Source organism: Peromyscus californicus, unplaced genomic scaffold (assembly GCF_007827085.1).
Source record: "Peromyscus californicus insignis strain IS unplaced genomic scaffold, ASM782708v3 Scaffold_6__1_contigs__length_162567912, whole genome shotgun sequence".
Taxonomy (NCBI): Eukaryota; Metazoa; Chordata; class Mammalia; order Rodentia; family Cricetidae; genus Peromyscus; species Peromyscus californicus.
Genome location: NW_026294584.1, coordinates 140,666,251 through 140,692,565, shown reverse-complemented (window position 1 = coordinate 140,692,565; position 26,315 = coordinate 140,666,251). Strand labels below are relative to the sequence as shown.

General features: G+C 46.0%; 1 protein-coding gene across 7 annotated transcripts in view; it reads left to right on the top strand.

Moving 5' to 3' along the window:
* Kcna6 (potassium voltage-gated channel subfamily A member 6) overlaps positions 1-25,691 on the top strand; it is a 35,528-nt gene extending 9,837 nt beyond the window's left edge. For 2 of the 7 annotated variants that reach the window (XM_052719290.1, XM_052719284.1), the window contains exon 2: positions 25,309-25,691. The gene's annotated coding sequence lies outside the window, so the exon portion shown is untranslated. Of the gene's footprint in view, positions 1-5,898; positions 6,002-8,982; positions 9,114-11,036; positions 11,237-23,163; positions 23,265-25,308 lie in introns of all 7 variants that reach the window. The other 5 variants (XM_052719286.1, XM_052719287.1, XM_052719289.1 and 2 more) reach the window with 5 other exon arrangements.
* Positions 25,692-26,315: the final 624 nt, after the last annotated feature.

Below are 26,315 nucleotides of genomic sequence, written 5' to 3'. Positions count from 1 at the left end.
TCTCATGCTGTCACTTTCCTGCTCCGGGCTTGAAGGCCTCATGGGATTGGAGCCTGGGATGTTTTCATGTTTCTTTGCTCTGAACTGAAGAGTGGTTCTTCTGCCCTCTCTGTCCCTTCTTTGTCCCCATGCCCTTGTTTACACAGTGTCCCTACACGGGGGAGTGGAGCTGCCTGCTGTCCACCAGGTTTTTTGCCTGTTCGTTTGTTTTTGGTTTTTCAAGACAGGGTTTCTCTGTGTAGCTTTGCGCCTTTCCTGGATCTCGCTCTGTAGACCAGGTTGGCCTCGAACTCACAAAGATCCGCCTGCCTCTGCCTCCCTAGTGCTGGGATTAAAGGCATGCGCCACCACCGCCCAGCTATCCACAAGTTTTAAAGTGTCATCCCTTCAGAATACAGACTCATTCATAGAATTAAAGGGCGGGGGCGGGGGGGAGTCTGCTAGACAGAAACTCAGTGTAAATGCTGGTCTAAACTTGACCTCTTTGGTACCTAACCCTGCTCAGGTTTATGACTTTTTTTAAATTTAATACAACTGTAACTTCATCATGGATACTATAGAGAAAATTTCCCTTAGGTAAGTCCACAGACCCACGAATTCAACTGTAAGGTCTGCTGTCCACACCCCCTTTAGACTCCTCTGTGCAGACGCCTGCCCTTAGAAGACATCCCGGGACCTTAGGCAGTCTGCTGCTGGCTGCATAGAGTGCATTCAGTCCTGGGCCCTTTGGTGAAAGCAAAGCTAACATTTCAAAAGGAAATTGCAGCCATGAAGTCTGCTGGCGCTGCTATTTTTGACATGCTTGCTCTTCTCTGGGGATTTGACAACCGCTGTCTCCTGGAGACAGACAAACCTGCTCCTGGCAGCAGAGATGTGCTTGGAGAGAACTCACAACATGACTGTCCTGTGGCTGGGATGACACAGGGTTGTGCTATCTTCTTCACTCTTAGAAAGCAAGCCCATGGCTAAGCATCCACAGAACCCCGGCTATGGCCTTACCCTTGTCCAGGGAAGCTGATGGTACTCTGCATGCAGAACTCTGGCTGTGGCCTTACCCTTGCCTGGGAAGCTGATGGTACTCTACATGCAGAACTCTGGCTGTGGCCTTACCCTTGCCAGGGAAGCTGATGTACTCTGCATGCAGAACCCTGGCTGTGGCCTTACCCTTGCCTGGGGAAACTCATGGTACTCTACATGCAGAACTCTGGCTGTGGCCTTACCCTTGCCTGGGGAAGATGATGTACTCTGCAGCCTCCCAAGAGCAAGGAGCCCCAATAGTTCTTGTCATTTACAAGCTTTTGAAACCTAGTCAGGGCTCTTTGCAATTAGGCTTTAGAGCAAAGTGGTGAAGAGTCAGGGCACTGGTTCAGATCCTTCCCTGCTATGCAACACCAGGCAGGTATGAAGCTGTCCCATGACGCAGTTTCCCTCTCTTTTACATAGGGGATGATAATAACATTGACTTGATAAGACTTCTCTGAGGATCAAATGAGTTAGCATATGTAAAATGTTTAAAAGAGTAATCTCTCTTTCAAGATTGACTATTTTGGGTCTGGAGAGATGGCTCAGTGGTTTAAGAGTACTGGTTGTTCTTCCAGAAGACCTGGTTCAAGTCTCAGAACCCACAGTGATTCACAATTGTACCTTCAGTTCCACAGGACCCAACACCCTCTTCTGGTCTCTGCAGGCACACGATATGGACACAATACACATACATACATGCAAGCAAACCACCCATACTCATAAAATAATGAAAATTAAAGACTGATTAATTTGACTCTTATATTTTTACATAGTGAACCTAGGTAGGTAGATAGGTAGGCAGGCAGGTAGTTATCCTCTTTGGTGAGTAGGAGAAGCAGAGGCAAGATGGATTGTGACATGCTCAAGGGCTTGTAGCTATGTACGGTTCATTGCCAATGTTATAGGACAGAATGCATGACAGGGTGTTCTGGTACTGAGTGAGAAGAGCAAAGCTGTGTCTCCTGACTGTGTATAGGTTTTTCTTTATCTGCCAGTTTACCTCTGATAGAAAAGCTGCAGGTATTTTGCTTTTATCTATGGGCTTGGAAAGTTCATGAGCTCGTATCTGCATCATCTGTGTCTGCATCTGCATTTACATCTGTGTCTGCACCTAAGTCTACATCTTTATGCACCTGTGTCTCCATCTGTATCTGTCTGCATCTGTATCTGTACCTGCATCTGTGTCTGCATCTGCAATTGCATCTCCATCCATATCGGTCTGCATCAGTATCTACATCTGCATCTGTGTCTGTCTGCATCTCCATCCGTGTCTGTCTGCATTGATATCTACATCTGAATCTATGTCTGTCTGCATCTGCTACTGCACTTCCATCTGTGTCTGTCTGCATCTGCTACTGCATCTCCATCTGTATTTGTCTGTATCGTTATTTGCACCTGCATCTGCATCTATGTCCTCATCTGCTTCTGTATCCAAACATGCATTTGAATCTGAATCTGTGTCTTTATCTTTATCTGTGTCTGCACCTGTTTTGTATCTGCATTGTGGGTATATGCATCTACATCTGTGCCTACATTTACACCCACAGCTGCACCTGCATCTGTATCAGCATCTGCATTTACTTCATCCACATCTGCATCTCATCCTCACCAGTCATCTGTTCCCCAGCCACCCTCATGCTGCCCTGTGCATACTCAACTTTGCTGATGGACAGCCTTTAGCATCCATCTCTAAGACATGCTCCAGCTTCTCTGCCCTCCTTTACGATGGAGCACACAAGGAATTCTGCAGCTGGAATAAGCTGGCTTCCTTTTTCTTGTCTCTATTTAACTCTCCTTGGGAGGGGGGAGTGTTGATACACAGCCCAGAATGTCTGCCCACTCCCAACTCACTTCCATCCCTATGACTTCTCATGAGGAATCCAGTCTAGAGCAAGGCAGTACAACTGCCTTTCTGCTTTTGGATTAAGAGCTGCATTGTTTATTTGCCTTTGAAGTTGAGCTTGAGTCTGTACTTCATTTAACTGCACCAAGCTTTAGTTTTGACATCTGCAAAACAAGGAAGCACATACCACTCGCCTCTCAAGATAGGATGGTGAGACCCAGATGAAGCTGCCAGTTAAAGAGGGGCCCTCGGTGACACTGAGTGAGAGGCAGGCTTGGCTTGGTGGCAGGCAGGCCACCTGCATCCTCAAAGGAAGACAGTGTCCCTGCTGACTGCAACATTTCAATGGCTTATTATAAAAAAATAGATTCTGGGTAGCTCTTGGTTGTACCAGAAGGCTGTTTGCCTAGAGGAGTCACAGCAGATTTTCCTTAAATAACTCCCCTTAGGATGTGATCTCATGTACAGAAATGTGCAGATGCATCTTGGAATACTGGGGTGGATATAACAGGAATGTCTTTCAGAACGAAGTTTGTTTCTAACTAAACCCATACTGAGCCCTCTCACTTTCCCTTCCTGAGCTGCACAAGGAACAGTTCTGAAGGTTGCAGACAGATGGGGTGTGAAAGCTGCAGGTGTGGGGGGGCAATAAATGTCTCCCCTAAGAAAGGAAACTGAGGCAAAGAATCGAAATGATTAAATTTCGAGATCGCAAGGACCTTGGGTAGAGCTGGTTCTGGGACCCCTGTTTGTTACCATCTTCCTACAGAAAATGGAACTCAAAGGAGTATATGAATTAAACAGAAGTGTTTAATTCATTTGTTCATTTCCTATCCAGCCATACTGTTTGGCAAAGTGGCCCATAAGAATGCAATGAAGTGACTTTGAATTTTGTCTTTCCCTTTTCTCTTTCCAGCAGGCCTGACTGGGGAGCCCCCAATCTGACAGTCACCTTCTATGCTAAGAAAGGGTTAAGTAGTATTGCCCTGGGGAGGACCAGTGGTATTCTGCCCTCAGCAAAGAGGCTTAAGAGCACTGGTCTCAGCAACCAGGTGCCAGGCTTCCACTGTTACCCCTTAAGAGTTTCTTTAACCTTTGAGGTTGGAGTTTTCTGCTAAATTAAGTGACTAGAGTAGGGAAATGGTCAGAGATTGGAAATGAGGAAAATAAGAGCTCGCGAGAAACATCTGTGTTTGGGGGATGAAGGAGGGGATGCAGAAAGTTGGCATCTTATCCAGGAGTTCCATGGGAGCCAGAAACCAGCTAAGCAGCTTCAAGTCTCTTCCCTGGACTCTGTTGTTCTGGGTGCGGGAAGAAGGAGGGGGGCGTTCTTGTGGAGTTACAGATCTCTTGTATAAATCACAGGACTGGGGGTCAAGCAAAACAAAGCTTCCAGAAGCTGTGGAGGCTGAACCATAAATCAGACAGGCTCTGAGCTGCTTTAAGGTAATTTAGCTTTGCTGAGAAGAAAAAAAAAAAAGGAAGGCCTGAGAAGAGGGAGACTAGAGCTACCTACAGAAGGCTGCTGTCTGTGCTTTGTGGCAGACAGTATGTTTACCATGAGCATACCTGTGTGTACCAGTAGGATCCCAGCACATTCCCCTGAATGTGGGTGTGTGTTAAATTTATCCACTTATTCATTCCCTTTCCCCATGTGTACTTTCGGGTGCTCGGTGTCATGCATCTGCAGAAATTCCAAAGAGCCACGGCAGGGTGTCTATCCCGCAGGCTACTCTTTATAAGTGGTCCTAAGTTGTCACTTTTGATTTGGGGGCTAAATGTGACATAATGTTAAGAAACAGTGCTCCACACATAGGTCTGGAGCTTTGGTTTCTTTCTTTTGAAAGGCAAGATGTCTGGCCTGGTAGGTCCCATGCTCTGCTTTCTAACTACCTGGGAGGAGATGAGAGTCCTGACGACCTCTTAAAAGTTGTCACTACTTTCCAATAGCACCAGAGTTGAGGCTTTAGCAGGCAGTCTTTGGAGAGCATTAAGATGCAGACTAAAACAGCTGGATGTCATGGCAACATACCTTCAGTCCCAGCACCTGGGAAGTACAGGCAGGAGGACCAAGAGATACAAAGCTGTCCTCAGCTATGTATGAATTTAAGCTCAGCCTTTGCGGCATAAGACCTTGCCTCAAAACCAAAGCAAAACAAAGCAGACAAACAAACAAACCAAGCCAAGAGCTGCCTGGGGAGATACCTCAGCAGGTGAAGTGCTTCTTCCTACTTACGTGTGAGAACCTGAATGCTGTCCCCAGCACTTACATTAGAAAGGATCCAGTCCAGCAGTGGATCCTGGAATCCCTGCTCTGGGGACGGAGATAAGAGCATCCTTGGGGCTTGCAGACTTGCTGTCCTGGGGGAATCAGCGAAGCTCCAGGGTTTGTATCAAAAAAATGAGGTGAATAGTCAGTGAGAAAAGCACCTGGCATTAACCTCTGGTACACACACACACACACACACACACACACACACACACACACACACACTCACACCCATAAAAAACAACAAAGATACAAACGTCAAACTATAGTACAGATGAAAACAAAACAAAACAACAAGAAGAACCAGTGCTTGTCCATTTCAACTTGGAGCATTGCCTTTCACTTGCACGAAGTCAGGGAATGAGACACCACTGCTCCATTCCTGCTGGCCAGGATAGACAGGACTTAAGAACAGGGGCCCAGAAGTGAGAGTGTGTGGATTTCCTTGGTACCCATCTGTCCTGGTCTCAGTGTGATGCCATGTTAATCCCTGGCTTCCCACTTGCCTCTCTGCCTAGGATGTTCTCAGTGGACTTCCACCATGTTGTGGCTTGAATAGGAAATGGCCTATATACTCCTGTATGGTATGCTTGGTCTTCAGCAGGTAGTGTGAACTTGAGGAGGTGGGTCCCGGGTGCAGAAAGTAGGTCACTCAGGGGATGTGTTTGATAGCATATTTGTCTATGATAGTAGAGTGTTATAATGCTTGTGTTGTAATACCTGTGTTACAAGGTATATCCCAACCCCAGTTCCATTCTCTCAGGCTACTTCCTGTTTACCAAGAGGTAAAACAATTCCTGGGCTACACAATTCTTTCTGTCCAAGTGTGTGAGGTTGAGGAGACATGGAGTGAGCCTTCTGAAACCGTGAGTCAAACCATTTTTTCCTTCTTTGGACTCCTCTCAATGATGCAAATGCAACCCATCTGAGCTTTCATTAATCTCCCGATGGTAAGAAGTGAAATGGGTGCAGGGTTGTAACTGTCCCAGTGTCAGTGCCTCAGGAGGGAGGTAAGATCTCGCCTCACCTCCCAGCTTTACCTATCCTTTCATTAAAACAATTCAAGTCTGGAACTCAAAAGGACAGTTGAGGCCAGAGTCAGTCAGTGCTAAAACCTTAGGGTTCTGAGAGGAACAGACTTCTCATAAGTCATCTCTCCTCAGGGATGTCTTTCAGCCCTGAAAGCCAGAAGCTAACGGCCTCTACTTTCCCTCTCTTCCAAATATTTGCCCCCTCCAGTAGTGCAGAAGATGTTACATCAGGCTGGTACAAAAGAAAACCCACCACAGGTCTTCTTCACTCAGTGCGTGTATGCCTAGTTTTCCCCAGGAGGTGTGTGCTGGTTGATTTTTGTCAACTTGACAGAAGCTAAAGTCTGGGAAAGTGGAACCTCAATTGGGAAAATGCCTCCATCAGATTGGCTTGTACGCAAGTCTTGATTGACAGTTGATGTGGGAGGGCCCAGCTTATTAGTGGCAGTACCATCCCTGGGCAAGTGGTCCTGGGTTGCATAAGAAAGCAGGCTGGGGGGCGGGATGAGGGACGAGGGGGTATCTGTGGTTGGTATGTAAAACGAGTAGAAAATTTCTTAAAAAAAAAAGAAAGAAAGCAGGCTGAGTGAGCTCTGGGAGCAAGCCTGTAAGCAGCACGCCTTCATGCCTTGTGCTCCAGTTCCTCCCTTCAGCTCTCCCTCAGGCTCCTGCCCTGACTTCCCCTCACAATGGACTATAAGGTGTAAGGTGAAATAAACCCTTTCCTCCCCAGGTTGATTTTGGTCATGGTGTTTATCACAGTATTAGGAAGCATCCCAGGACAAGGTGTGTGTGTGTGTGTGTGTGTGTGTGTGTGTGTGTGTGTGTGTGTGTGTGTGTGTGTGTGTCTGTAAAACTGTTGGTGTAGAATAAAATCATTTTCCTATTGGAACTAAGTTTTACTGAAAATGAGTCAACAGAAAATTTAAAAATTTACCCAGGGTAGGCAAACTTGCAAAACAGCACGCAGTCAATAGAACTGTGAGGCAGAGCTAGCCATTATATTTGCAATCCGTACTCCCCCTCCACTGGAACCAAGGGAAATGCTGGCTATGGCCAAACAGATCCTAGATTCTTTTCTCCCATTGGAGAAACAAGGGGGCATTTTTTTTTGAAATTTATGTTTCAGAGTGGGAACTCTGAGAAAGAGTCCTAACTGCATTTAGACTCCCAAGGTGACAATTTGAAGATAGCAGCATGACATTTCCCACCCGGGGCCATGCTGGGTGAGGATGTTGTCCTGATGCTAATGCCTTCTGATAATGCAGGAAGAGGATAAAGTTGGCATACTTTGGAGCAAGTCAGTGTTGGCACTGCCACCTACATCCTGTGAGCTGTGTGACTTTGGGAGAGTTAGGTGCCTCTCTGAGTTTGTCTCTTCTGTGAAACTGAGTGATGAATAGAAGTCTCTTGTAGAGTTATGGGAGATATTGTTAACCCAGGTCCTGTCTGGCACACAGGAAGATAGTCATGCCATAAGCATTCGGTAACATGTATTCTCTCTCCCTCCCTCCCTTCCTCTCTCTCTCTCTCTCTCTCTCTCTCTCTCTCTCTCTCTCTCTCTCTCACACACACACACACACACACACACACACACACACACACACAGAGTGAGAGAAAGGAGAGAGGGAAAGGGAGAGAGAGAGAGAGAGAGAGAGAGAGAGAGAGAGAGAGAGAGAGAGAGAGAGAGATTGTAGTACTTTGTACGTTTTCATGTTCTCATCTAAGTGACCATGGGCTAGTTCTGCAGTCATCAAACACTTGATTCTAACAAGTAAATGTTATGTAAAGAGGCTTTAACATCCTTTAGAGAAAATGGCTTCCATGCTCAAAATGCCAAGGACTCAGATAAGTTCCTAAAGGGAAGAGCGTGAATGACAGGGCCTCAAGGTCAGAGAACACCTCCTACAGAATTGGGAACTAGCTGAGTGTGGACAGCTCGCATGAATCAGTGCGTCCCTTGTCTAACATCTGGGCTGCTCTTGTTGGGGAGAATGAATGGAAAAGGTTGTCTGAGGGTACAGGTAGAGGTACGGTGCTGCCTGTAGCACCCAGCAGGCTCCTGAATGTACCTTTGATGATGTGTGTGAGGTCAGCATTCTTCTTTGGGATTACAAGTCAGTGGAAACTATGACTTGATTTATAGATAAAGCATTTGCTCTTTGTACAGCCTTCCAGGACCATCTTCAATTTGCAAGTAAGTCAGCTGAACTCACTTAACAACCTAGAGAGAATAAGGCAAAATGACATGGAATAGTCAGGCAGGAAGAGACTACTAACCACACATGATGGCACAAGCCTACAATTATAGCTACTTAAGAGGCCAAGAGAGAAAGATTGAAAATTCAAAGCCTACCTGGGCTACAGAGTGAGTTTATGGCTAGCCTGGGCTCCTTAAAGGTCCCTGGCCTCAAAAGGTATCAAGAGGGCTGAGGTTGTAGCTCATTTGTACACCTCTCACTTCTCATGCAAGAGGCACCAGGTTCAATACAGGGGCTGTAGGAGAGCAAGAAGTGGGGGATGAAGGAGAAGAAAGAAGAGGAAGAGGGAGAAAGGAAGGGATGGGAAGGGAGGGGGAAAGAAGAGGAGACTAGGAATTTAAAAGTCTTGGGATCCACTGCTCTGCTCTGCTCTAATGATGTTTCTAATGATGCCAGTCCACTTCTGAAAACTCACAGAAAACATCACTTGAGTGTCAATTTCTTGAAGCAGTTTGTGTCTGAGCTTCATGGTCTATGCTGTTCACCTCATGTCTCAGTCGTATGTCACGTCCTTGTACCTTAAATTTCTTCCCTCCTGTTTGGCCCTTTCCTCAGATGGATGCTCAGCCAAACACCTGACCTAGAACAACCCATCTTGGAGTAAGCCAACTGTGCAGAACATGCCATCTTACACGACATTCCACGGGAAAAGCACCTCCGGGCATTGGTTTCAGAAACACTACCTTGTAGGTACACAATACATATAAACACAGATGAAATGCTCTGAGAAGCCTTGTAGCAATTAAACCCATCTTAATTCTTTCATCTTGTGTTTTTCAAATTACTTTGTGCTGCAGCATCTCCAATCTCTTATTGTCTTTAGAGGTAATTTATTTGCAACTCACAGAAAAGCATAATCCAAGCAATCTATTGAAAAACTTCGGAGATTGGAAGCTCCTTCTAGTGTGTTTCAGTCCATGGGGACACTAGCCATTGGTTTTTCTCATGGACCGTTTTGTGGTTGTGTATCAACCCTCTTAAAGGTATCTGGTGCAGTTCCCCTTCCATATTGAAGCAAAAGGGGAGAGGAAGTAGCAGCTCTTGCCTGTTGGAGCTATGGTAATTGCTCCTTTTCTGAACTCCCTGAACCTTAAGAAAGTTTCTGATATTTACTTACTCTCATCCTTAAATCCAGAGACAGTCAGAGCAGATGGGAATCTAACGTCATCCCAGATTTTCTTATGTGACCTTCAGGAAGTCCCTTGCTGTTCATCTAGAAATTACTGGCCATGAACCTTACCCTCTGGCCCAGGTCTTGACCTGTGATGTGAAGCAGTTGGATTGGACAATTTAATTTCTGCTTGAAAATTCTGTGGCCGCTCAAGCACCTTCATTGAAGGCGCAGCTGCCTCCTTCTACACCCGGCAGGCATGGTTGCTAAGCAGTTGTCACTGGAGTGCTCTTTGAGGAAAAGAGATGAGCTTGCTGCAATTTCAACGTCATAGAGTGTGATTGCCTTTCAGAGCTTATATGCATATTTCAGCTTCCTATTTTTTTTTTTTTGGTTTTTCGAGACAGGGTTTCTCTGTGTAGCTTTGCGCCTTTCCTGGAACTCGCTTTGGAGACCAGGCTGGCCTCGAACTCACAGAGATCCGCCTGGCTCTGCCTCCCGAGTGCTGGGATTAAAGGCGTGCGCCACCACCGCCCGCCTTCAGCTTCCTATTTTATACACAGAGAGCAGAGCACACCATGGGAAAATATACCAAGCAGGTTATATAGAACAGTTTGAAGAGAGTCGTAGTAATTTTATCTAGTATCTGGTTTGATAAACCTACTTTTCTCCCTCCCTCTCTCCTCCCTTTCCTCTCCTCTCCCCTCCGCCCCTTCTCCCTTCTTCCCTCTCTTCTTTATTTCCTTTCTCTTTTTCTTAGATGAGGTCTATCTTAGTTATTAAGTGTTTCCAGATCCTTCTTTCTATTTTGACATTGCAAAATAAACACTCGTTGCTTTTTGGCTGTGTCACACACCTTGGCATTGTGATTGGAAAAACGTTGGGCATGGAAAGGCTCTTCTATATTAAGGAGAAGCAGGGGATGCAAACCAGCCGGATGCTAAGCAGCATCTCAGGCTTTTGGAAAGGAGCCCATGGCTGGGGGGTGGGTGTGGGTGGGTGTGAGTGGTCCAGCACTCTGGTATCCTTAAACAAAGTCAGAGCTGGCTCTCTATTCCTGCAAGAGCACCCCCTCAGGCAAGACAGGCATTGTGTTGTGTGCCATGCAGTGGCCCTAGGGTAGAAAGCAACTTTGCTCAGGATGCTTCAGGTTGGACCCTGTTCTACTTTGTCCTGCCACTCTTTGGTCTTCACTCATCATCCTTGGTTCCTTTGCCCATTCGGCTTACAGGAGTAGGACCCTACAGGGTAGAACACTTGGGTGGCTGTCCTCATTTCATTTCTGTTGCTGTGATAAAATACCCCACCAAAAACAACCTAGGGGAGGAAAGGGTGATTTTAGCTCATGATTCCATGTTACAGTCCATTATTGGAGGGAAATCAAGGCAGCAGTTGCTTAAGACAACTGGTTATATCACATGCCCAGTCAAGAACAGAGATAAAGGAATGCATGCATGCCTACTGTTCAGCTAGTCTTTTCCTCCCTCTTATGCTTCAGGATCCCTTGCCTAGGGAATGGTGCTGCCCACAATGGACTGAGTCTTTATACATCAATCAACAATCAAGACATTCTCCCACATACATGCCTACAGGCCAACCTGATCCAAATAATTCCTAATTAAGATGAAGACATTCTTCACATACATGCCTACGAGCCAAACTGATGCAGGAAATTCCTCATTAAGACTCTCTTCCCAGGTGACTTTAGATTTTGTTAAGTTGACAGTTAAGACTAACCAGCACAGTGGGCTTCTAAATTGCTGTTTGACCTGGAATATGTTGCCAGAAACAAACGTTTTGAGTTTTGACTCTAAAAGTAGCATCTTTACTCATGTAAATCAATGAAATTCAGAAAGTGTAAGGGAGGGCTGGAGAGATGGCTCGTCCATTAAGGGCTAGGCTCACCCCCCCCCAAAAATGTGTCCTCCCCCTTTTTGGGTTCCCAGCTATCACATTTTGGCAGGGTTCTCCCTTCTGTCCCTGGGGTTGGGTGGTGGGCCTGTAAGGACTTCGTCAGGAAGGCTCTGGTCCTCGCCCAGTGGCTCCCTCAGACTCTTATCCGTTCAGAGGATGGCTCTCCAGAGGCTTGCCATGGTTGGGGTGGGCACCTTGGGAGCCTGTGGAAAAAGTATAAGGGAGAAAAAAAATAGTTCCAGAGTCCCACAAGCAACACAGTGAGGTGGAATTTCCTTGTGCTTTTCTTCTAGACCTGCTGGCCCTTCATCTGTTTTACTGCAGAAGTCATACAGCATATTATTTATAAGGCATCTTAATCCAGATATGGTGGGCACAACACCTGTAATCACAGCACCTGGGAGGTAGGGGCAGGAAGATCAGGAGTTCAAGATCATCCTTGACTACATAGGGAATTCAGGACTAGCCTGGGCTAATTGAGACATATCATTAACAAATAGGCAAACAAAAAAAGAAAACTAATCAATTTACTAAAAAAAAAAAAATACAATAGAGGGGCTGGAGACCTGGCTCAGCAGTAAAAAGCACTTGCTACTCTTCCAGAGGACTCAAGTCTGGTTTCTAGAACCACATCAGGCAGCTCACAAGCATTTGTAACTCCAGCTCCAGGGAATCCAGTACCTTTAATTCTGCAGGCACCTGTGCTCATGTGCACATACCGACATGCAGAACCTACACACCTGCCCATAATTTAAAAAATAGTTTTAAAAAGTCTTTAAAAATACAGTACGAATAAAATAAAAATAACTCATCTTACCCAAGCTCTCGGTGACAGTAGGAAAAAAAAATGCTGACCTGGACAACACAGTACAGATATTTGCTCCCATATAAAACTCTTCCCTTAGGCTCCCCAGGGTCAAGCAGTTAGAGTAGACATAGTCATTTTCTAGGCTCCAGCTTTTCCCATCTAGAATAAATGAGCAAATGCCGTATGTTGTGCACACCCCCACCTTATCTGCCCAGATGCCCACCGTTCACCTATTTCATGCTGGGAAGTAAGGGGGTGGCATTTTGACTTAGATTGTCGGCCACTGGAGTCCCTTTCAGTTGCTAAGCTCATATCACCCCGTGAGATGGAAGAATTGAACTGAGTAGCCTCTGGGACACAATTGCCAATAGGAACTCATAGGCTTTTGTGTTCTCCATTTTCTCATTGCTGTGTTTGATGAGGTGTGTGTGTGTGTGTGTGTGTGTGTGTATACTCCCATGAGTGGAGCAGAGCCCTCAGAGAGAGTGTGATGTGAGCATCCCCAAACAAGCTGTTGATGGAATGCTGGGACTACTGGGGAAATGGAGGCAGACAGACACTGAATGAAGGCTCATGGGTGCTGTTAGCTACCAAAATTCATTTGCATTCCCTGTCTTAAACTGAACTCATTCTTTGCCTGGGCAGTTGTCACTCCGGTGGAGCAGAAAGAACAGGATTGGATGACCAGAGTAATCCCACCCCCAGAGCACAAAGCTGTAGGTGCCAATAAAGGTGTGAGTCTTCCCCCCAGCAGGAGGTTCTGCAGACCTTCCCTGAGATGACATGTCCCTACCGCTTCTATTACTTGCGGAATGCGTTAGGCTCTTGGAATCTGAGGAGGATTTGTTTTTAGACCTTTACAGATATCAACATCCATGGATACTCTGGCAATGTTTTTTTGTAAACCATCCCTAGATAATTTACAGTATGGCACCGTGTCAATGTTCAGTTTTGTTTGGAGAATGATGATAAGAAAAAGTCTGGTCAGACGTATTTTACCCCCAGGTATTTGTGATGGGGACTTGGGTGACTCTGCAGATGGAAACCGTGAGGACACAGCAGCTCTGGAGAGATCTGAGGTACTGCCAGCTCACAGGCAATGCCAGCAGCAGCACCAAGACCTCAGAGGAGTGGGAAGGCCCCAGAAAGTAGGTCTCCACCCTCACCGAGCATCAGGCTCCCATCCTGCCCTTTGGCTGTCTACCAACCTGGGTTTACATAACTGACCCAGACTGATGCCTGGGTACGGGATTTAAAAAAAACATCTCAAGAGACTTGGATGAGAATCTAGAATCCAGGACTGCCAGCCTGAGAAATTTTGATGGTGACAGCGTCACTCCTTTACACTGAATGACACTTCATGTATATATATATATTTTAACCATTAGCTACCATAACAATCTATGAGGACCAGCAGAGCAGGCAATATGACGATTGCCCTGGGCTAGGAGAGGTAGACAGGGTTGCCCAAAATGACACATCACTTGTTCTTCACCTATGTCACAGTCAACCATGCCAGGCAATATTCATCCATCCATTTGTCTGTGTCTATATTTATTTGCAGTGATGAAGATTAAACCCAGGGCCCCAAAGCATGCTGGGCAAGCACTCTATCATTGAGCTACAACCTCAGCCCTTATGAAAGTGGGAGTCTCCTTCCCCTAAGACTAGTCCAGGGTGAAACAACCATAGCTTCCACCCACTGCCTCTCCTGCCCCGGCCGCCACCCCTGGTCCTCAGAGAGGCCCCCAGGACCAGCAGCTGTGCTGCCTCCCATACCCTACCCCACATCACAGTTAAGGATCTGCACCGAGGGGCGGCCTGGGCAGCCCACAGCGTGACGCCCCCAGTGGTCTGACAACAGATCTTGGACTCAGGCTAAGTCCCTTCCCTTCTGGTATTCTGTAGAAATCCTGGTACCTCACCAGTCCGGGGAGTCCTGTCTGAACTGTAGCAGCCTCACCACTGTGTTCTCCTCTCTCCTCCACAGCCACCCATCCCCAGCTCATACCCACTGCAAGGGTGTTCCTCATGCCTGTGTCCACTACCCACCTCCTCAAAAGCCCCACAGTTCACCTGAGTCCTTCCCGTGAAGCTACTGCGTCGGGTTGGAGACACCGTAACCGGGAGTCTCCTGGTTGATGGGAATTCCACCAGAGAGAGGAAGGCATACCCAGAAACCATGATTTCCCCCTACACTTCCACCCCCAGCTGGCCATCAACTATGGGTTCAGCCTCTCTCCTTGACTCCAGCCAGTCCTATCTTCCTCTCCCTCTTCTCCTCCAAACCTTTTTTCCCTTGCCCAGACTAGGCTGTGTCCTGGAGAAGCTCCCAGCTGCTGCAGGCTTCTGCATGGGGCTCCTGCAGCCTCTATGCTGGGATGCTCTGGAGGAGGCAGGAGGTGGAGCTTCGCCGCTCTGGCAATGCAGGTGGGCCTTGCAGTACCTCTGCTGGGCAGGGCAGAGGACCAAGACTACGTCTCCCCGTCCCCTGTACCTGTGATAGTGCAGCTTTGTCCCCAGGCAGAAGCCACTGTCAGCAGATTCCTGCACCCGGGCTTGCGCACTGTGGGTTGGCACAGAGCACGGTTTTGTCCTCAGTGACTTCTGATCCCCAGCTCCAGCTTTCAGGAAAGGCTTACTCTCAGCTAGCAAAGCTGCCCTGACTCTGTCCCTCTGCTCTTACACAACAGTCCCTTGTGTAGCTGTGACTTCTGCTGGGTAGGAAGATTTGGAAGGATGGGAGAGGAGGAGGGAAAAGGCCAACTCTGTTTCCTTGAGCAAAGGAGGAAAGGGGTAGACAGACAGGCAGAGCTCGGCTCCTATAGCTGAGTGAGGGCCAGAAAAGCTGGCTTGGTAAGTCTTTACCTGCCTGAGTGGCCTGGAGGCCTTCACAGTGTGCCCCCTCCCTGCCCTTCACCCATAATGCTGAGCCTCTGGGAGCCAGGCTGGTACTGTCTGACCCATCCCCACAGTGGATTAGGTTGTCACTGAACTTGAGTCAATCTGTGCCTCTTTCTATAAACATTAGTGGGTATGGAAGGTCTGTCTGTGGGAGAGCGAGAGAAATCTTCCAAGCCATAGGTGCTGGAAAGGATCTGATCCATTCTCTGGCTGTACTTTAGTGTGTAAGTGAGAAAGGACTGAGGAGCGGGAAGATGGTTTGGCTGGCCCAAGACCTCATGGCGGTGAAAGCTGGAATGTAACAGAGATGGTTTTGGAGTCCAAAGGGTTAATCACACATTCTCTTGACCAAGAGGTCATGTACCAGCTTGGACTTTGAGGAGATGACCCTAGCCAGGTGCCGCAGCATGAGGCACAGTAGAGGCTGCATGAGTCCCAGCATCTGCTGACCTTGGTCTGTCTCTGGCTTTCCCTTGGTGACACTGGGACTGTGGGTCAGTTCCTACATCTTCAGTCTGTTTTGAAGGGATTATAGGGCTGGGAAATGGCTCTGTGGTAGAGTGAGGCTCTGTGCTCCATTCCCAGCCCCACCACCTTCAGAAAAATGAATAAAAAGAGAGACCTTATCTTGCCTTATCTCATATCATAGGCGTTCCTGGGGTGCTCTAATGGAGACTAGGAGGCTTAGCATATACTCTGGACTCAGCAGTTGAAAAGCTTCCCACTCAAGCCAACAGTAGTCCTCTCCTCCCCATGGCTCTGTTTGGAAGCTGGTGTGGTTTTGAAATCAATTAATGTGGCATGTTTGGAATTTCCTGTGGTCACTCTGTCCTCTCCTTTATCCTCAGGACTGATATGTCAGGGAGCTGTTGGTCGCTTATGACAATGTCTTTGTGTAGTCAGAAAGTTTCTCCAGTCCTGCCATACCCCCGCAGTCCTGTGGCCCGCTTATAAAATAATCACTTAGAAGCTTGTATTAAATATAACTGCTTGGCCATTAGCTCAGGCTTATTTCTGAATAGCTCTTACACTTAAATTAACCCATAATTTTTATCTATGTTTAGCCACATGGCTTGGTACCTTTTCTCAGTTCTGCCTTATCATCTTGCTTCCTCTGTGTCTGACTGGCAACTCCTGACTCAGTCCTTCCTCTTTCCAGAATTCTCCTCATCTGTTTACCCTGCCTAAACTTTCTGCCTGGCTACTGGCCAATCAGTGCTTTATTTATCAACCAATCAGAGCAACACATTCACAGCATACAGAACAACATCCCACAGGATCTTTGTGTGCGTATTTGTGTGTGTTTGTGTATCTGTCTGTCTGTCTGTCTCTCTCTCTCTTTCTGTGTGTGTGTGTGTGTGTGTGTGTGTGTGTGTGTGTGTGTGTGTGTGTATGAGTGCATGTGTGTGTGGAGGCCAAAAGACAATCCTGTGCCATTCCTTGGGAAAGCTGTTGATGTCAGTGTTTGAGATAGGGTCCCTCATTGGTCTGGAATTTGCCCCGTAGGCTAGACAGTCAGGCCAGTGAGCCCAGGGATCTCCCATCTGTCTCCTCAGTGCTGGGATTATAAGCACACAACACTATGCTTGGCCTTTAAAAAAAATAAGAGTTCTGAGGATTGAATTCAGGTCTTTATGTTTGCAAGGCAATCACTTTACTAACAGAGCTCTCTCCTCAGCCTTGACAATGGCTTTTAAAAACAAACAAATGAAGAAAAAAAACCCCTCATATATAATGATAATCCCTGAGGAAAAGCAGCTCCCAGACCGATAATGTGTCTGTTAGCTTATGCTGTGTAACTCACACTTCTAAGCAACTGTTGACTTCTAGCTTTGGTTCAGCAGGGCTTCCCTTTGGGAGTGAAGTCTCCAGCTGGAGTGAAGACAGGAATGAGAAAGGCTTGCTGCCTGTGGAGGTGGTGGCTGTGTGTAGCCAGCATTGCAGAGAGGTGGTAGGGTGGTCCATAGGGCATTTTACCACCGATGCTGGTGAAAATAAATAAAAATCTGACTTTGGATTGGTTTTATAATTGTTCATGAATCCGCTTTGGGTGATGCGCTCCTGAGTTGGCTGAGCTGGAGCCCCCTTCCTCAGCACACTCCCCTGGGCACCAAGCAGATTGGGACTGTTGCAGAAATTCAGGGGCTATCGCTCCATGCTGAGCACTTGCTAGGGCCTCATGGATGGATATGCCTAGTATGGGCTCTGCAACCTGAAATGGAAAAGAACCTTTGTATTTAGGGTACTGATGTTCTGGGTTGGAGAGACTTTCTCCAAAAACTCTCTAGAGTGGACAGCATCCATGATGCCCTCGAAAATAGGCGCAGGAGATTCCGGGAATGGGATCTGCTCATTATCTGACAGATTCCATGGCTACATAGAGTCTTCATTTCATTTCCTTTGGTCAAGCTAATTCTTTTTGCTAGTCCCAGATGCCCTCCCTCAGGTGGCTTGGAGCAGTGCATACGTGTGTGTGTGTGTGTGTGTGTGTGTGTGTGTGTGTGTGTGTGTGTGTGTGTAAAGCAATATCTCTTTCCTGGAACATCCTTCATAAAATATTCATGGTGGCCAGGAAGTCCTCAAGGGGAGAAGCTTGGCAAATAAGTTTATTCAGAAACAAAGGGAAAGGTTGGCCTGTCCATCTGTAACCCTCTTGGCTTGCCTCATGCCCTGGACCCCTGGGAAATAGTAGCCTACATTGGAGGTCACCAGAGACTGCTCCTGAGGGGAGCAACGTTGACAGATAAAGCACAACAGAGAATCTTCCCTGAACTGCTCTTCAGGGGCAGCCCACATGAAACACACTGTCTTGTGTCAGTATGTAAAATGTTTATACACATGTGTACTATAAATTATGCATATAAACAATACATATAATTAATATATGTAAGTAATTGTAGCTATTCTGGTGGGAATGTAGTGATGGCTCTTCTGGTCTTTCATTTGCATTTCTTTGATAGAGTGAACACCCTCTTGTGTTGACTGGCTATCTGTGTAATCTCTTTCAATTCTTAGTTAAATGTTTTTGTTTAAACCCCTGAGTTTTTATAGTCCTTCAGATATTCTAGAAATGAATATTTTATCAACTATGTGGTTCGCAAATATTTTCTTAGAGTCAGTGGCTTTTGTTTTCAACTCCTTGAGAGGATTAGTTGAATAATTTTAAATTTTGATGAAGTCAAATTTTTCAACACATTTTAAGGATTGTGCTTCTTTTAAAAATCATTTCAAAAAGGATTCATGCATGTATTTTATCTATTTATTTGTTTTGAGGCAGGGTCTCACTACATAGCCCTGATTGGACTGGAACTCATTGTGTAGAGCAGGCTGGCCTCGAACATGCAGAGATCTGTCTGCTTCTGCCTCCTGAGCACCGGGACTAAAGGCGTGTGCCACCATGCTCAGACTTTACTTCATGTGACGTTCAGGAACTCTTCATGCAGCTATGGCTTCTCAAGCTGTTCTCTTGTAGAATTTGGTGGTTTTAAATGTGATGATTGAAATCTATACACTACTTGAACTCGTCTTTATGTAAGATGAGAAGTTGAAATGGAAATTCATTTTTAATGTGGTGGTTACTCAGTTGACCCACTCTCTTTCCCCCACCTGACATGTCCTCCCCCATTCATTTCTTTGAAACTCTTGAATATCAGTGTCCATACTTATATGGAGTTATTTTTCTCTGTGTCCTTCCTCCCCCCAATCCTTACTGTGTACCCCTGTCTGGCTTAGAATTCACTATGTAGCCCAAGCTGATCATCAACTCATAATAATCCTCCTATCTCAGCTTTATGGGGCTGTCTCTATGGATGCTGTTTGGTCCTGTTCACCCATGTGCTTACCCAGTGTGACAAAGCCTATATATACGTAATATGATCCCCAATAGTCTGTGTTCCACCTGGACAAAGGATTAGACGGAGGGAATGGCATGCTCAGCCGGCTGTATCCAGTTCATACACACACCTCAGAAGGAAGGTTGCAGCTCATGTGGCCAAAGAACTCAGGCTGAGATAGAACATGGAGGTGACTTCTTAGGAGAAAATTCCTGCTCACTTATGGAAGGAAAGGACAAAGGGGCATTGGCTAACTATGGTAGTGATGCCCTTTTCTCAAACAGACAAATAAGTCAATCAGTATCTTCTGAAAACCAGCTTCCTCAATGGTTCTTCTAGTGAGAAAGGTCATAGCCTAGATACAGCAATACCGACATAAGACGAGGAGCACGTCCACGGTTGTGGGTAACTCACTGCTGGACCCTTCTGTGGACACCCCACCCTGATTTAGGTGAGAAGATTAAGATGGCTCCGTGGGTAATTGCAGTCCTCAACAACCAAGCTAGGCGTTCAAGGACATTTTACAAACAGCTCCCATTCGGCCAGGAGACCTTCTGAATCGGGAGCACATTTGCTGACAGTGATGAGAAATCCTCTATATGCTTTTCCTTGTTTCTCTGTTCCCGCTTTAAGCTCTGAGCTATCTAAAACAAGAACTGCATAAAAGGGCCAATAAGGACACCCTGGAACAGCATAGCCTTGAGTCCCCTGGTCTGTCACACCTCAGAGTCTACTTCATTTCCTTCACAGTGGTCACTGGTGGGTTGCAATAGGTAAAGGCACTTCCTACCAAGCCTAAGGACCTGAGATCAGTCCTCTCAACCCACGTGGTGGGAGAAAAGAACTGACTCCTGAAAATTGTCCTCTGAATGCCACATACGTGATGCCCTGCATAGATAACAAGAAAGATATGAAAACAAAAAAAGAACTTTTAAAAAGAACCATCAAAGAATGTTTTCGCATATGTGTGTAAGTGTTTGGCACACTTAGTAAAGAAAACTTGAAATTATTATCATTTTAAACTTGCTATAGTCTAGACATATTTTCATGTTAATAAATACAGATGATTTTTATGTCCCATTTTTATGATACAGTTTATAGAATTAAAATTAAAATAAATACAGATTGTAAGATTAAAGTTTAAGGCTGCAAATATTTGGGCAGAAATACTATATTATTCAACCATTCTTCTCAAAATATGTTTTTTTATAATTTTAGTCAATATCTTGACAAATATCACAATTATTACATATTTATCTCTATGTTTTCTTGTGAATTAATGTCTGAGGGTAGAATTGCTATACTAAAGATCTCTTATGCCTTAAAAACTTTGGTGTGTTTACTAAATTGTCCCTAGAAGATTGCATTTATATTGAGCAGAAGACAGATAAAATAAAAGATTCACAGCTTCTTTTCAATCTCACACAAATGATGAATATGTCATCAGCATAAGAATGCCTCAAATGGGGGCACTGGAGAGGTGGCTTAGTGGTGAAGAGCACTGGCTGTTCTTCCAGAGGTCCTGAGTTTAATTCCCAGCAACCACATGGTGGCTCCCAACCATCTGTAATGGGATCAGATTCCTTTTACTGGTATACATGAAAACAGAGCACTCATATACATGAAATACACTAATAAAAGAATGCCTCAAGCTTGGGAGATGCCTTAGGTTTCCAATTCCCCACATCCACATAAAGATGGACACTGTATCACGTGCTTGGAATCCCAGATCTCTTATGGTGAGATGCAAGATATAGTCTGGAGAATCCCTGGAAGCTCATGGACCAGAGTTCTTGGTATATGCAGTGGCAAGCAATATGCAAGGTGAGAACTGATACATGAGGTTGTCCATACACACCATGGCACATGCATCCCTGCAATACACACACACACACACAAACACACACACACAAACACAAAACTATTGGTGAAATTATTAAGGCAACTCCTAGTAGTTAAAAGGGAGGTTTATTTTGTGGGGTAACTTACAAGTAAAGGGATAGGTAACAGGGTCTGGGAAAGGTGTAGCGCGCGGTGTTCTCTGGAGAACTCTGCTCGGTCTACCTCCAGCATCCAGGGTCCAGGAACCAAGAGAGACAGCGCATCCGGATCTCGGGTCTTCAGGGTCCTCTCTTGACCCACCTTGTAGGTGTGACAGTTACCGAAGCCTCAATGGGGGTTGGAACTTCCAGATCAAAGCTAGAATGGCTACCCACTACACAAAACATCTTTTTAAGTTCCCAAATTTTGCAAAACTACCTGGAGATAAATTGAAACTGGGAATCCTGTGTTTTATTTCATGTACCTGGTGACTCTGAGGCTGCATATCTGTCTGGGTTTGCCATTCCCAGTATCTCTGCTTGTTCTGGGCTACGAGCTCCAAGCTTCCTAGCTGGCAACATTGCATTCAGCAGCATGTCCATGTCTGGTCAGTTGGGTCTTTTCTCTTTTCCTTCCAGTGACCTGTGTGACCTTGGTATCTTTTTCTCAGATGCAGGAAAGGCCTCACTGTTTCTCAAATCATATTTGCCAGGCCATATTGCCTACTCCCACAGACTGGTAGCTTCACCAACAGAGTTTTATGTTCTAACACTTCTAGAGTCTGGAAGTCTGGGTTAGCTCTGTCATCATAACTAATATCTGAGACGACACAGTCATCAGGTAAAAAGGTTCCTCTTGGTTCAGTTTCAGGTGATTCTTTGACGAGGCAGCTCAGTGCCTGGGGTGAGCAGCACCTCATGGGGGCAGTGGGGCAGTGGTGGAGCAAAACTGCTCACCTCATTGCCAGGAAGCAACGAAGAGGAAGGATGGTCACAGTGTTCCCTTCAAGAGCAAGCCCCCAAAGACCTAAGGGCCTCCTGCTAGACCCCACTTCCCAAGATCCTACAGCCTCCCCCCAGAGCCACTTTGTCATCTAATCCTTTAGGACATGGACCTTATGGACATTCAACTATAACAAAGCCCATGATTAAAATCATCAAACTGGTCCTGCCCCACTTCCTGTCTGTTTTCTGCTTCCTGGCTGTGGATGAAAAGTGCCTAGCTCCTGCCTACAGACCTCCCAGGCCACATCAGTCTGCAACCTGCTGAACTGTAAACCAAAAGAAACTGTGGCTCCCTGAAGTTGCTTCTTCTAGGTATTTGGTTCCAGTAGTAGGAAAAGTAGCTGATGCATATTACTATGACATCTCATTATATAGTGGTGTTATGCTAAGTGCAAATGTCTATGAATAAGTAAATGTCAATCAGAGGCTGTAGGGAGCGTCAGAGAAGAAGCAGTGTTACACAAGGAATTGGAGAGCTTATCTAGAAGACGATGTCTCAGCCAAGACCTGGTGCATCCATGAGCCCTATGGATCTGTCAGGGAGGGTGCTCCATGCAAAGGGCACACAGAGCAGTGCAAAAACCCTTAGGCAGGAGGACATGGTGTAATTCTCAGCAGAGCAAAGTGTGGAGGGGGGCTAAAAGGATAAAGTTGGGGTCATAAAGTGGGGTGAGAACACGGGGGCGGGGGGAGCTTGTGGCCTAGCCTAGGGTCTTTGAGCCATAGGGCATCAGCTCTTGTCTTTGTGGATGCAGCCATGTGCCTGGCGAACATTTTCTGCCCTTAATGCTTTGTTTAAATTGGTGTTTATGTCATTATCACTATCAAGTATTATTTTCCACATTGCTGAGCAGTGCATTATGATAATGTTTGTTTAATCTCTTGTAAACACTTTGTTAATAATTGCCTCATTTTCTTCACCTGATTAATTTTCTGTGTTCGTATTTATAGTTCTTTCCGAGCTCTCTGACACAGTTGGAAAACCCCTCGGTATCATTTTCCATGCAGGCTCTCTATTGGTCCCCCACCACCGAGGTCTTCCATTCTGGAACCTTCCACGCTCCCGCTCTAACTCGCTTGCTTTCGCTCTGCCTCAGCATAGCTGTTATCCTGAGAATTCATTTTCCTTTTCTCTGCGGAGGGCTTCTGTTTTCCTGGACTCTCTGCTTCGGTCTCGCTTTACCTTTGTTTGGGTGGGACAGCTCCTGTTCCCACCTTCTAAGAAATGATGAGGGAATGCCCAGTTGTACACTTGGCCTGCTGAATGCCTTTATTCCATTCTCAAACTTATTTGGGACTTAATGGATCTGAAATTCCACGACTGATGTCACTTTTCCTTAGAATTTTGAAGACACCGTACTGCTGTTTCCTAACTCCTGATCTTGCCATGAGAAAACTTGATGCTTCTTCTGATTTCCTTCCATGAGAACTTGCTGTTTTACGTAAGTGTTAGGATCTCCCTGTCCTGACTCTGGGCCTTGGTGTGGATGTAATGGACACGGAGTTGCTGGATAAAGTGGAGGACGCTCATTAAATCTGAACTTCAGATAAACTGCAGTATTTAGGACACGATTATCCTAAAAGATATCGACCTGTTCTCTTGAAACTCATGTTTTGCTGAATGCTCTTTTGGTTTTTGTTTGTGTTGCTAAATCCGGCAATCCTGTAAGTTTTTTTTTTTTTTTCAAACTTGAGACTGTGTCTTTTGGGTTGGTGAAATTTTTATATATTTTTCTTTTCTGTCTAAAACAATGGTGCTCAACTTTCCTAATGCCACGGCTCTTTAATACAGTTCCTCGTGTTGTGGTGACCCCCAATCATAAAATTATTTTCATTGCTACTCTTCATAACTGTAATTTTGCTACTGTTATGAATCAGAATGTAAATATCTGATATGCAGATGGTCTTAGGCAACCCCCTATGAAAAGGTCGCTTGACTTTCCCAATGGGATGGTGACCCACAGGTTAAGAACCGCTACTTTAAAAGGGAATGAAATATTAGTTGAAGTTTTAAAAGACCGACTAACCCCAAGCTTCATAACCATCAATAACCGCCCCCAGCTCTCATTTCCCCGCCAACTACACTCTTAGAAACACACCCCTCCTTGCTTTAGCTGCTTTTGTCTAGACCTGCTGCTGGACTCTCTGGAATACGCTTGTATTGCTTTCCAATTTTTGTCTCCTAAGTCTTAGGAAAATTCACTTCCTACTATGGAAGACAAACCCACCATTGCTCTCCACAATGCACACGAGCACCCCCGTGTATACCTTCTCCACCCACTGCAGAATCAATGTCACAATTTGTGTTCTCTCTGCACTCAGTTCTTTATTGTGACTGTGTAAATAGTGTTCCCTGTGGAGGTACCTCTAGAGGGCTGGGGTATAATTATATTTCGTTTTTCACGTGACTTTTTTTTTCTCTGGAACTACTAAGCATCTCCTTCCCTATGTTCTTCATATTTCTATATACTTGTCACTAGTTGGCTTTCAAGAGGGGAGTGGGGTTCAGCAAGATTCATGCCAGCCGTGTTTGCAGACATACTAGGCTGAACTTCACCTTCGTCTTGACTTCCCTGGGTCATACCGTCCTGTTGAAGGTGGTCTCTGCCTCTGGGAAGGCTCCTGTTCTGAGGCCCTTTCAAAGCTTCCCCTCACCTCTCTGAGGCTAGGATAATCTCTGCTTGGATGAGTAGTGTTAACAGTGGGAAATCACCCCCCTTATTTTCTAGTTTGTTTATTTTTGAATGGTTCTTGTTTCAAAGCAACCTTTTCTTCTCTCACAGACAAAATAGCTTCTGTTATTTATTGGAGGGGTTTTTAAAGTAAAAAATATGTGTATAAGTGTGTGTGTGTGTGTGTGTGTGTGTGTGTGTGTGTGTGTGTGTGAGAGAGAGAGAGAGAGAGAGAGAGAGAGAGAGAGAGAGAGAGAGAGAGAACACAGATGTGTGCTGTAAGGTCAGAGAATAACTTCAATATGTCAGTTCTTAGCTTCTACCATGGAATCTAGGAATCAGACTCAGGTTTTCAGTCTTGTATAGTTTATGCTTCTTAATCTGTCTTTATTTTTTTTAGCTCAAGGTCAAATGGTTTTAAGTCTTGGTCAGGGATTGACGTAGAAATTACACTGAATCTGCCGACATGTGAGGGGTGTGAGGGAAGCATGGGACTGAGTGTGTGATGTGGGACTTAGTTTCCATCCAGGCACTTGAGGAGACACCTGCCTAGGGAGTGCTTAGCTGCCTCACAGGCTTGCGTCAGGTATGAGGAAATGGCTTCAGCTGCCTGCCCTCACCTATAATGGGGGCAGTTCTGTAGTGGAAGGGCATGATGGTGCAAACTGGAAAGTAGAGGTCGGGTCGTGGGTCCCTATGAATACTGGAGGAAATTAAGGAAGAAACCCGATTATAATTCGCGTGATGGCATCTCCCGTGTTTGTGTCCTCGTGTCCTTCCCTGACCTTCCCTTCTTCTCCTTCCTCCCTTGCAGGGTCATACTGCATGTGGACCACTCGGGGAAACCTATGCACACCTCACCGAGAGCGGCTGGACAGAGAACACCTGACCTTCAAGTTCTCTGGAGGATGAGACTCCCCTCCCCGCTGCATGACTCAGCAGGACAGCCCTTGGTGCCTTCCACAGCAGTGACTGGGACAGAAAGGGCTGAGACAGGGGAGTTCCTCGTAGTTAAAGATGGGATTCTGAATGCTGGGGGTGGGGCCGTAGGAGGAGAGTGAGAGCTGATGGTATGATCAAAAGAGAAAGGGTGTTGGGATGATATGGAAGCATACGAATCCAGGACTGTGCTGCGGAGGCACCCAGGCACGGGCTGGCTGTGGAAGAGGAACTAATAAATAAATGGCAGTCTCAGAGGCCACGCTTTACGACTTTATGTTGTATAACAATCCCAACAGCTCAGCACGGCACTCATGTCACATGGCTTTGACAAAGGCAGGCAGATATGGAGATGCCAGAGCACTTGGCCAGCTTCCAATGTCTATCACCCATGGTGGCCACCCGTGGGCCACCACAGAAGGCACTCCATCAGCTTCTGCAGACTGTCTCAGGCAGGGGATGTTCCCCAAGGAGACAAGAGGTAGACCATTGTCTAGCATGATCTGCCTCTTGGGTCTAAGCACAGGCCATATGTCAAGGTCAGAACTGTCTTTCAAGTGGCTTCCCAGGGCCTCTTGATACCATATGCAGGTCCCTCAGGGTAGTGAGAGTGGTCTCTATTTTTCTTATTTGAAACAGGTTTTCTCAAGTAGCCCACGCTGCCCTCCAACTCACTATATAGACAAAGATGATCTTGAATTTTTGATTTTCCTGTCTCAGCCCCTTTAATGCTGAGATTACAGTGTGTGTGTACCACCATGCCCAGCTCATCTAGTAGTTCTCGATGCTCTCCCTGGAGCCCACGGCTGACTGCTTGTCCTCGTGAGAACAACAGTAATGTTACTCTGGAAGTTCCCCAATAATAACTCCTATACTATTCTC